This window comes from Formica exsecta, unplaced genomic scaffold, assembly GCF_003651465.1.
Source record: "Formica exsecta isolate Colony F162 unplaced genomic scaffold, ASM365146v1 scaffold365, whole genome shotgun sequence".
In the NCBI taxonomy this organism is placed as follows: Eukaryota; Metazoa; Arthropoda; class Insecta; order Hymenoptera; family Formicidae; genus Formica; species Formica exsecta.
In genome coordinates this window covers 640,556-653,959 of record NW_021850897.1, presented here as the reverse complement: position 1 = coordinate 653,959, position 13,404 = coordinate 640,556, and positions in this window count along the sequence as shown.

Below are 13,404 nucleotides of genomic sequence, written 5' to 3'. Positions count from 1 at the left end.
AGAGCTTAGCGAGACAAATAGAAAGAGAGAGAGAGAGAGAGAGAGAAAAAAATGTAGATCTTGCCGGAACCCCCGGGTAAAAGGCACCCTTTTAATCCGCGCTCAGTGACTCCCTCCCGATAGACGGGAGATTATCACGGGGGTATCATACGGGGCCTCTCGAGCGTCCGTAAGGGCGAGGGTAGGAAGGCGGGAGAGACGAGAGGAACCGCGCGTAAAGAGGAGGAGGAGGGAGTACCCTATGGTTACCGGTGGCCAGAAGTGGGGCTCCCGCGGCGCGGAGCACCGCCAAATCCACCGCAAATGCCATCGAGTACTCCTTGGCCGTACGTGAGCGCAAGGGCGAACCACGAGAGCACGTGGTACTTGAACCAGTTGGGGGCCCGCTATGAGTGGCCGACCGAACGTCGGCTGCGTGTGCACGTGGTGGAGAACGGGCGAAATAGCTCGCGAAAAAAAAAAAAAAAAATATGAATACGCTCTATATACGACGAACACAAACTACTACGGCTCTCTCTATGTACGTATATCGGTGAGGGCTCCTTATATCCCCCGCGAATGTTCGCCCTGCGAGCGCCTAACATTTCGCGTCGGAAATTATACGCTTTCTACACAGCGATTATATCGGAAACATTGTACTGCGTGTTTATTTCCTCAATTTCAAGTATGTATTTGTCTTCGCGAGAAAAATGGTCTGCCCTCTTTTACGATTATTTTGTTTATAATATATTATATTTAGCGTTATATTTAGCGTTATATTTAGCGTTTGATATCCAACTTTTCGTATTTTCATCAGTTTTAATTTGAAGCAATGAATAGCACGATATTAAATTTATAGTAGGAATAAGAGTAAAATGTCGCTTATTCTCTTTCGTACTGACTAATATTTGTCAAAATGACACAAGAATCTTTATGCAGTTACATCCTGATTCTCTCTGTCTCTGTTAATGGATATGAGTGACTATGATCTAGAATGAAATAATTAACTAAAATTAATTTATTGATTATTGTTACAATTAGATGTGAATGACTTGCGGACTATTCTCGAAACAGACGAAATTGGTTTTTCGGGTCACTACACTTCCACTTTTATTGACTACGCTCGATCGTAAGAGAGCCGTGCGTTATCGTCGCGTGCGTTCGGAATTCAAAGTCGTTCAGGCTGACGACGACGATGGCGAGGATAGCGAGAAATATGTATAAACAATATACGTTTATATATCAACGTATACACGCATCGGCGCGTATCGCTCCAACGGACTTCGCGAGGGTCGGCGAGGGCGACGTCGCGGGAGACCGGAGGGGGCGGGATGGAGCCGGTTTGTAACAAAATCAATAGAGGGGTGAAACGGGAGCGGAGGGGAACGGGGGGGGGAGGGGAGGACGGAAGGGTAAACGGGCCGGCGCAGGAAGAGGGTGGGTGGCTCGCGCGGGGGTGGTTCGGCAGGACGCAAGCGCACTCGGAAGACAGACATGCGGGAGGAGAGGTGCGCGAGGAGAGAGGGGGGGGGGGCGAAGGAAGACAAAACCACCCCGCCGCCGGCTACTCCCACCCTCTGGACGAGGCGACGGACTGCGATGGAGTGCTACCATCCTCCACCACCATCTCCTCCTCTCCTTCTCCTCCTGCTCTTCCGCCGTCGTCGTCTCCCCCTTCATCCTCTCCCGTCCCTACGCGCCATCTCCTCCTACTTCCCTTCCCTGCCGCCTACTTCGAGTCTCTACAGAATAGCTCTCGCTAACCTGAAACTCGGGGGTGATGCTTCTCCCGGAATGGTACGTGCTGCCCTCGTCGCTGCCGCGATGAATCTCGGAACAGCGTGGATTTCAGGCATTTTGTTTCAACGGGAACCGTCGGCTCAGCGATATTCCGTTGTGGATTCTGCGGCCAATCTCGACCAGTAGTTGGAGGAAAAATGGCGATACGTTACGTCGCGGTGATCTCGCTGAAAACGATCTTCTCTTGCATTCCAGGTTCCCGAAACTTTGACAGAAACTTTGTGTAACGCAACTTTCATCCATTATTAACAATCTAGAAACATTAATAATATTAGAGATATATCGAGAATCGGTTCATGTATAGAATCGGATTTATCTACATATCGAAAATCCGATTAACGTGGCGTGCACTCTACGCTAATCAGCTGACTCGCGCGCGCGATGCAGTGCTATTTTTTCAACACGTTGAGGGCAATGACAGACAATTTCTCTGCGTTATTCTGCGGATCTAAACGCACGCTTATATCGAATTTCCAAGTTTCTAAGAAAGAGACAAGTCATATAACAAGCTTCTACGTATACAGTTTATTATTGTCCCGGACAACAGTCTCTCGTACGAATATCGATTCTCGGGAATAAAAAGTATCAATCCGTGGCAAGCGTCAAGAAAGAATCAATAAAATATTAAACCGTTTGTAAGATATTGAGTAACAGTGTGTATTCTTTACTGTTTTATCGTAGATCGCGTGTACGCGTGTCATATAATCGACGAAAAATATGAAACCTGCAAAATATAATACTTTTTATTTTCTTTTTATTTCCTTGTTTGAAGATTATGTTCGATATCACGGCGCTGTACGCATCAAGCATGCGATACCGTACATTCTTCAATAACGCATGACATTTCGCGTATGGTTTGTACTTGTCGTAAATTTACCATAGCCGTATTCTACACGCGCGGATGGTTTGACGCGAATACCGCCATTTTAGGGAAACGAAACGGCGTTGTCTCGGCGCTGATAAATCGTTCCAAAAACGAGGGAACGTCGCGCGACGACGGCGGAACGTCGTTTGCAAACACTAATAAAGTGCCATTCTTCCGCCACTCGGTTCGTCTCTCACCCTCCGACGGTGCGCTCGCTCGCGCGTATTTTCGCGCCGTTCGTAAGTGCACGCTCGTACGCGCCACGCGCGCGCGTACGCGCGTGCACGCATTATTTCACGCGGGGGCGTCGAAAACGTATTTACCGTTCCCGGCGGGACAAGCGCCTTGATTTGTCGCCGAAAATCAGGCGAGGGTGGAATCAAGGGTCGCGATAAAAGCATTAGCTGCCCGCTTAAGTGTTTTTCCAACTTGTTCAACTCTGTTGTCTCTTCTCTCTTTCCCCCTTTCCCTCTCTTTTTCTCTCTCCCTCTTCCTGTTATCGTCTCTCCGCCCCCTGTCATCCGATGTTGTTGTTGTACGAGGGACGTCGCCGTTCTGATATCGACAGGTCTGGCGTGTCTTCACGTCCTTAGCATTTCCGTTTTTCTCTTCTTCCGCGAGATCGCCGAGCAGAAGCGTCGCGAGGAAACTGACCGAAGCTTTCGACATTTTATCAGATAGGTTATTGGCCTGAACTTTGACTTAATTAATTATGCATTAAAATGCGAGAAGTCAGTGATATTAAAGGGTCAGTAGTGAACTCTATTTTAAAGGTCGCCTTCCCCGAAGACCTACTGCAAAAGGTTAGCCTGGTTCTAACGATTTATTATAATAGTCGAGAGAGTCCGATTTAATATAATATAATATAACAAATATATTTGTATGCATTAGAAATAAAACATTTATTCTAATGTTTATAGCTTTTAGAATTTTTCTAGATAAAGATAATATCTTTCAAATTATTTAATTAGATTCTGTTGCTTAGAGAAAGAAGGTTAATGTGTATTTATATATTATATAATACATTTTATTGTAAGGATGTTGCGAAGGATGTTGTGAAGTTGTTACAATTTTCGAAATTTGTCAAACTTTGCTAGTTTTTGTCGATTATTCTCCAAATAACGGATTAACAGGAGCAATGCATGGGCAGGCTCAAATGATGGCCGACAGACAGTGAAAGCGACGACGTAATAATCCGAACAGTGGCAAACAGACGTAGATAAAAGTAAGTGAAAGAGAAATGGGGAGGAGAGATAAAAGTCTGGAGAGAAAGAGAGAGAATGTTGGGCAGATGGAGATAGGAACATTATCTGACAAAGGACGACAGAATCTCTTTGTTCTCGTGGCTCAACGGCTTCATTCTGTGGCCGCGATGTTTTGTCAAGGTCACTCTCATTCACTTGCCCATGCCAGTAGTCCATTTTCATTCTCCCTTTTTGATTCGATGTTGTTATTTGTTGCGTTTTTTTTTTTTTTGTTTTTTGTTTTTTATTGCCGGTACTGATCTGTGTGGTACTATTTCAATATACGGCTCCTGACAAGTTTCTTTGTTATTGTTACGCGAATCCTCTTAAGTAATATGTATTGTAAAAATTAGAAATGAATGGGATATTATACTATTTGAAACAGCGGTCAAGTAATATAGACTGTAGCTTGCGGCTTTGTAAAATATAGTTTAGCTCATTGATTCCTTGTAGTCATTCGGGTCAAGCTCATTTCGGGGTTGTCGTTTCTATGAATGGCGATTTTGACCTGCGGTGTGCATGAATGACATTTTTTTATATATCCGAAAGAATTCCTTCTATTTTCTTTTGTTACTTTTTCTCATTCTTGTTTCCTTCTCTCTCTCTCCTTAGTCTTCTCGTTTAGTTCAGAGCTTTGAAATTTTATGCCGAATAAAACGACAAATTTTTTAAAGTTTTTAATATTTTTAAGAAATCAATTTTTATGCAAAATTAATCAAAAATATTATAATTAAGATTATGTTTTTCTTTTCAAATTTATGAATTAGTACATTGTATTTATATACATGCTTCCGTTGTGTGTGTCATATATATATATTATGCTATCTTATTTTCCCTAATTATTAGTTTTACTTTTTCTTATATTGCTGCTTATTGCTCTCATTGTTGAATGAACTTGCTGAGAACATAACAAACTTTTCTTTCTCTCTCTCTTTCTCCTTCCCTTTTACGTCTTTCTCCTCCACATTTCTCGTCTCTGCGCTAGATTTCTTTACGCGGTGGACCAACGATCCATTGTCGGCTCGGGCTTCAGTGAGTAGAGAAGTCGGGTGCAGGAGAGGAAGAATTGTCACGCTGTAGAACCGAATCCCCGACCGACAACTCGAAAGGAAATGAGGTGCCCCGACAGGACCTATCCCAACGAAAAAGAAGCCACCGGACCGTGTGCGAGGGAAGAAAATCTTTCCTTACACGAATCACGCTCGCGTCGTTGGTGTCGACATCAGCGCCTTGACCGCGTTTCTTCCTTTAGACGGAGTATCGTATCACGAGAGATTAAGATATATGTATAGGTAATCCCCGCGCGCGACGATATGTTATTTCCTTAACATTATTTTATAACACGAATATCTCGCGTTAAAAAGATATAAATTTGTTGAAAAAGCTTATTAACGTTTTTGTGATTTTTATTTAATGTTTTTTTTATATTTATCACTTTTATTTATATAATAATTATTATTACATTTGTTATCGATGATACAAATGCGATTACGTCGCCTCGTAAATACACACGCCGCGTCAGTAGGAGGGATAAATCGGAAAGATCCGTTTTAATCTTTTTTGTATTTCTTTGGGCGCGTGGCCCGACAAAGGCACGAGAGGAGGTCCCATGTAAGTGAACGAAAGCGAGAGCCCACTTCGAGAGGTGTTTTGGATTTGCCAGGTGCGAAGAAACACGCGCGCGCGACCAGTATCCTTACTCCTGACAATGAGTGTTCCTTGCTGGTCAGAAATTGGGAGGAGAGGGGAAGGTAAAAGAGAATCCCTTCGAAGGATTACAATCGGCCATTCAATTTTCACGCCATCTACGTATTCGATGATTTGAAGCCGTACTAAGGTCTAGGAAAGCGAATATTATCAACCTTATGAGAGGAGATTCAACCTTAAAAGAAGAAAATTTTCTTTTATTTTCGCGATAAAATGCGCGGTTTCAGTCTATAATTTTCAAGTAAAAAAATAACATATATATATATATTTTACTTTTTAATTTAATAATTTCGATAAACGCAACATGTAATATTTAACCGCATAATTTGCATATAAATTAAACAAAGACGCTGCCTTGCGCACGATATGTACGGCTTTATGTAGGGTGAAAAAGAATCGGCTTTATTTTTTCCTATCGGCGAGATAACGAGGCATGGACCCGAAGTGACACCTGAGGTGCCGAGGGCACGACACGTTACGAGGGTTGCCGTGCCAGACATCCATCATTTCTTTGTATAGCTGCCCCGTGACACCTGGTTCTGCGTCGCCCGCGTCTCCACCATAAACCCCTACGATTTCTTTTTAACCTCCCTTCTACGGCCACCGTGGTCGTATCCGCCTCCAAAAACTACAGACTACGGTATAATAGAAAACATGAATAAATTCGCAAGTTCCAATGATCGCGCAATTATATTTTTTCTTAACTTTATACGTGATTATCGATAAAAGTTAGATGGTAAAATAATGAAAAGTTTAAATAATTACCGTTAAAAGTTGATAAATGTTAAAAATTGGTAAAATGAAAATAATTGTTCGCGGACGAACTCTAATGACGTCGATAAAAAATTGTATATATTTAAGTTTTTAAGGTAATGATATTTACGTATAAATTTGCAACAGCTACGTCCGTGTTAAAAATAAGTGGGTCATCCATGGGAGATATTTCAAGAATAGTCTCATTTTTGGCAAAAGTCACTGGAAGTCCCTCGAGATAGATTACTTGCTTCGGCGGTTTTGAAAAAAAAAAAAGAAGGTGGAGGCGACCAGAGAGTCGTTTCTTTACTACATTTCCAACCTTCGGTCGAGGGTCTCTTCATTGAGAACGATCGCTAAATCCAGGTGTCCCCGTTCTGCTAGGGACGCATCTTCAGGGACCTTCATATTTCACTCATCTCGTCAATGGCTGGAGGAAGCCAGACGCGCAGGTGTGCAGGTTTCGTCCGAGACGGATCTTTCGTGCAATAAAGAGGACGCACGGAAGAGAAACGAAGCGTGGGCGGCGAAACGAATTTTTAAACCTCGACCGCCGGCTCTTATGCGGCTCGGAAACATCTGAAATGCAGACCGATTAGGTACATCTACTGCGAAAGGATTGACACGCGACTGATGTCGGCAAAATGCGCAGAAGCTTATTGCCCTTTCGGCGCGCCTCGCCGTAACTGCCTTAGCAAGAGAAATTTCAGTTTTTCTTTTATTCAATAATCGTTGAGCTTTTCGCACACAATATTAACACTTTGAACAAAAAAAAATCGAGCAGATAATGTATCTTATTTTAAGCAGCATCAAAAAATGAATATAAATAATATAAAAATAATATTCAATTAATTTTTAATTATATATAAACATTTTTTAATTATATGTATATAAACAATATTTAATTATATATAATTATAATAAAGCTCGTGGTATGTATTGTGAAGTTCAAATATACTGCTTAGATATGGAAATTTGAGAGATGCGACGTCAATCTTGATGCAAACTAAAATTAATATTAAGCAGAATTTAATTACTATTATTATCGAGCTTGCCGAATCATTTCGGGTGGAGGACATCTTTCGGGAGAATATCGATCGGTCGACACCTTTGGTGACCCGACCCGACGACATATAAGCCCGGCATTGCTTCGGGGATGGTTCGAGGGAACTCGTCGATAGCCACCGACAGAGGGAGGCGGCACCTCTCATTAATAACCGGTGACTCGGCGTTTATATAAATAATCCTACGCGGTCGCAGGCACTCACCTGCGATTCGGTCGATCGCTCACTATCCTGACGTGAAAGGAGCTTCCTTCCCCATCGACCGATTCATCCACCGCCTCCTTCGTGCTCTTTCGCTCGCTCGCGTGTCTATTCTCTCTTTTTCTGTTTGTGCCTCATTTTCCTTCCTCGGATTGCCACCGCCTCCTTCCTTCTCTCTCTCTCTCTCTCCTTCTCTCGTACAGACTCCTCAATCGGAATTCCGAAAGGCACTAGAGCAAGGCACTTCTCTAGTCACTGTCGAGTGTATGAATGCCTGCCTGCGACGTCCGGTCATTTATTTCGGCAGCACATTCTACACCTAGAATGTCGGCACTAATGCTCCAACTAATGCTCCAGAATCGAGGCGTGCGTGCACGCATTTACGCGTTTTCGTCGCAAATACTCGAGAGAAAAATCAATATAATTTTAAAGATTAATTATAATTATACGTTCTTTCTGATGTGCATATAATAAATTTTTTCTTATTTTACAAGAAATATTTTTCTGAATAATTAATCTTGGAGAGTTTGATTTTGGTTTCCCGTACATTTTCTACAAATTTTTTATAAGAACTTGCTTAACATCCACTTTTGGCAATTGCTTGGATTCTGAATGCATTATCGAAAGGGATAACGTAACTACTTTGTAACTCGCGAGATCGGGACGTGGAACGTTACGGAATTCCGAAAGTGCGAAAAGAGACATTAAAACTATTTTCCGTGGCATGTGATGCGTCTTCATAACGGCGTAATAAAAGTTTCCATTCTTGTAAATGGGTAAACTTTATTCACGGGAGTGTCTACTCCCTTTGATATATTGTCCCCGTTTCGTCCAGCCGCGCATATACTTTGGATGATGCAATTATTATTTGTCTCCTTTATATACGGTGCGAGCGACGCTGACCAACGAAAGAAACTTGAAATACAGAAGGGGGTCGCGAAAGTTCGTCATACAAAAAAGAATTATGATGGTGGAATCGCGATATAAAATTTTTTATAAGTTTGGAATTCGATTTTCTGTACAAAATTACTTTAAAATTTTTATTAACTCGTTAAATATATAAATTAATTGCACAAATAAATTTTTTAGCTGCGAATTCAATTTTTTATACACAAATTAATTTTTTCGTACATCACATATTAATCATGAATCTCAACGGACGTGACGATGAGAGATGCATTTATCTTTGTATTATATTGCAACTTGTCTTAGAAACCGCGCTCTTTTGTATATGACTTCACATTCGATTTCATTCACGCCGTCATTTCTTGGACGCGTTGGAGGGGGGAGAGATGCGCGGAGTCGATCGTATCGTAAAATATTTAACGAGGTAGTTTGGCGAGACGTCTTTGTAAACGGTTTGAATATCGCAATAAAATAGTATATATATATATGTATACGGCTATTATATATATATATATATATACATATCGGCATAGTGGCGAATATATAAATTCAACGAGTTTCCGTCGTCGGCTCGTTTCTTGCCTTTCCGCTGCCTCGCCTTCGCTCGTTGCGGTTGCCTACGAAAGTCCATAAAAGATACGATCGAGGCATAACGCGGATAATTTCTCTTAATGCCCGGCATGATGCTTAATTTCAGTTCCCGTCATCTCTCGCACGTCCTCGAATATGCGTGTACCCTTTTCTCCTCTCGCCCATTCTTCCCGCGACGTGGTACGTATGTATGAAACACCTCAACGCTGCAACGATCGTTACCTTCATACGCAATTTCTCTCTATTGTTTCAGACGAATCGTGACTTGTTGCGGCTCATCGGCAGAGGAGGAGCATCGTACGGTGAGTCTTACGATTTTGATCTTCCTATTTTGTGGTTTTATACGATCTGCAAGAGGTACTTGTAAAATAATGTGTATATCAAGACACAAATCTCTATATCGCTATAATTATTATTTTAATTATTTTGATAATTATTATTATCTTTAAAATAAAATACATAATTTATGCTTGTGTCACAGTAAGACACAGTTGCGGAATCAATCTTAAATTAAAACTTAATTTTTTCACACGCATTGTGCGTTCATCTTATATACTGAAGTAGAGATTTGTATGCATGGATGATTTCGCGTCCTCATATCCTCCTTTCATCCGCAAATATCGTACGTGAAGGAGTGCATGACAATACCTCTTATTACGTGAGCCACTAAAGAGACAATCATGAATTCAGAAGAATTTTGTGTGCAATTTCGCATTCCTTACCCATTTTTTTAATTGTTTAATTTTCTCTCTTTTAACTTTGAAATTATTAAGAATTAAATTAAAGCAAGTTAACAGCAAGTCGTATTTCTCATTATAATTTATTGGATAGTAAATGCAATTAATAGATGATACTTAATAATATATTTTTTACTCAAACATTTGAAAATTATGGGACGAAAAGAATATGAGAAAAAATGATTAAGTTTTTATTTCGTTGCTCTTTTCTTCTTCTCGACAATATGCTGATCTTCGAAACCTTCTTCTTCTATTGCGTCGATTCGCGATGCATAAAGAGGAAGAAAGAGGACGAGGAAGTAGAAAGAGGTTGCCTGCCGGGGGAGGGGGGGGGGTGGCAGGAAGGCGGCAGAGGGAGGCTGGTCGGGGCATACTCCGAGGGTGGAAGAGCATCCCTCTTGATGGCGTCACCTCGAGGGCCCAATTAGCGCCAGCACGAGTGTCATTTCGTCGCGGTTTCCGCATATACTGCCTGTCGTTGACTGGCGTTTTCTGCCAGCGGTTTCGCTTCTTCCACGTAGACAGTTATATTCATATATCTATATATATAGCGTGCATGATGAGGCGGCTGCATCTCTCCCGCTGAGTCGCTGCCCCCGTAGGCTCTCCTTCAAGCCGCGCTTCCCTGCCCGCGAGAATCTTCTTCCTCTTTTATTCAGCGTGCTCCACCTCCGCGGACCCACCGAGTCCGCGTTATCCAATTTCCTAACAGATATTTCGTGATATAATAATTGGACATTCAGCGCGAAAAGCGCCATCCTTGCCATCTCGACCGCCTCTCGTCGGCTTTCAGGGCGAAGGACGGATTGGAATTATTATATGTTTCCCGGAGAAAGATAGAGCGCGAGGAACCATAGACGCGGACAAGCCGCGCGATATCCCGCGAAGCTGCGCGGGATCGCTATCAATGGAAACATTTTCCATCGGCGCGGAAATACGTTGGGATAGTATGCGTGTGTTTTATCTCTCGCGGTCTTCGTCTTTTTCCGTTACTTTTCGCCTCTTCTCTCCTTCCTCCCTGTCTTCTTTCCTTTCATCCGCGTTCCGCTCGGTTCCTCGGTTATTTCCATAACGACACTTTATGCAACGTTAATTATTGTCGGCGTAATGAGCTCGAGGAAGTCTTCCAAGATGCGGTCTCGCCGCATTTCCACCTTCCTCTCTCCCTTGCTTATTCCTCGCTGCTATCCCTTCCTCTATTACCTCTCTCTCTCTCTCTCTCTCTCTTCCTCTAGTTAGCAGCGCCGGAGTGTCAAAGAGCTTCTCTCTCCCGTCATTCTCGGGACGGATACCTCGCGAATCTCCGCATCACCGCGCACTTCCACGGAGCTGATCTCGTTAAGAGACTCGTTCGCTCACGCCACGCCCGCTCGCGCCTTGTTAGCATGTCTCGGGGAGTTCATCTTCATTTTTCCTCGCTAGGATTGGGTGGATCGTCGAGAATGCGACTTAAGGAACGTTAATGCTCCTCGTCGCGATGATGTCATTTACGGGGGAAGTGGACAATTTTAGGATAACGGTACGAACGCGAACGATGCAAAATGCAAACTCCTAATTGATTTTCCTAACGAATTTTTTGCTCGTTTATAACATACATTGTTCAAAGCGCGGCAGTTTTAGTCGACGAATTTATAAATTACGGTATAAATTTCTGCACGTTTTATGAAATTATTAATTATTTTATCAAAATTGCAACATGCTCGCGTTTTCCAAAGTTTGCGAAAGCACAAAATAATCTGACGCGAGCGGTGAGTTTACGTTTGTTTCGCCGCACTCGAAGATAAACGCGAAAAGCCTGTAAAACAGGACGAAGTAGTCGCAAGGGGAACCGCACCCCCCCCCTAATTGCGAGTCTGAAGGAGGTTAAAGCATTCACGAAGGAAAATGAAAGAGAAAGAGAGAGAAAGAGAAAGAGAGAGAGAGAGAGAGAGAGAGGATAATGCACAACTATCCGACGTTCGATTTCGAAGGGCTTTTACAATCGGTCCTTAAATTAGTATTTTAATTATTCTATCCTTTACAAGCAATAAAAATGGTTTTTTATTTTATAATTTTGTAAATATATATAATGATTAAAACGATTAAAATATATATGCGGTAAATAATAAAAATCGATGCGCGAAATTAGAAACTTGCAAACTTCTTTCAATTGTTGAGAGATAATCAAATTTTAGTAAAACAGTATAAAAGTTTATAAATATTAGATATTAAGAAGATTAATCTGCTTAGGAGAGAGAAAGCTCGACTTTTAATTTTAATTATTCTATCCTTTGTGTAAAGAGAATATAATTGGATATATCGCACATATATGTATATGAATCTGTAACATAATACTCGCGTGCATTTTCACACACAATAGTTTGCATAGTCGCGCGTTCGTGAACATCTCTCGATATCTTCACACACTCGTATCGAGATATTTCGAGCTCAGGCGAGTTTCTCTTTTCAATCTTGATAGCGCGAGCATTTAACGGTAACGTTGCCGTTACGCATAAATGACGAAATCGCGATAGTGCGACGCACATTTGTTTCCGACTATTTCGAAAAAGGAAAAAAAATATTTGGCGATTTTTCAGCGATTTAGATTAGGTCTCTCGCAGCTCGTAACTTACAACACACGCGCTTGCTCCTCTGTTCGCGGAGATGCTACAGGATGTCTCTTGTGCGCTATTAAAAGGTAACGTAATTAGCACAGGCAAACGAACTAATTACCAGAATGTGAACGGCAAGCGGGACGTACAAAAGGACGCCCTTTGCCGCTCCCCTTGCCCCTCTCTCCCGATTCGTCTGTCTCTCCTCTTTTCTTCGTTATTCATTTGTTTCTCTCGTTGTAAACGCATTCGTTCCATGTCGTCGCGATCGACGTTGTCAACAATGTTGATACTCGTTTCGCAGACAGACTATTTCGAAAATCGAAACATTAATTACAGGCTACTTCGTCTGCAATCGAGAAAGAACGTAAGCAATGCCTGCGAACGTAATTTTTTCAGGGAATAAAAAAAGTTTATAGTTTAATAATAGACCAATAATTATTTTATGAATAAATGGAGAAATATGATTATAAATTTATTCAATTTTTTATTAAACATTTATAAATTGTCTGAAGAAAGCGAGCAAATATAAATGACATTCGGCAACAGGACATCTCTTTTCCGATGGAACATCCAAACGAACATTCGGAGGACGATTCTACATAATCGTTCTTGGTATCGCGAGAAGGTAAAGGTTTAGCCGTGCGTTATAACGTCGTTCCTAGACTATCATTTCAGGACGATGAGGGATGGGGAGGAGGGGGACGACGAATGCGCGCAAAATGGAAACGTGTCGTAATTAGTATGCGCGTCCGCGCATTATGCGCGGCACTCGCGGCTTCGCGACTACCTTCTGCTACCGTGACGGCGTGGGGGGACGGGAGGAGGTGAGGGAGGCGTCGCGACGCGGTGTCGCGATTCGCACTTATGTTCGCCGAGTGCACCTCTGGTCGGGAACGTCGACGGGGCGTGCTACTTTCACGCAGCTAGACGGATGTGTCCCTTAATGCATGCGTATAAGCATGG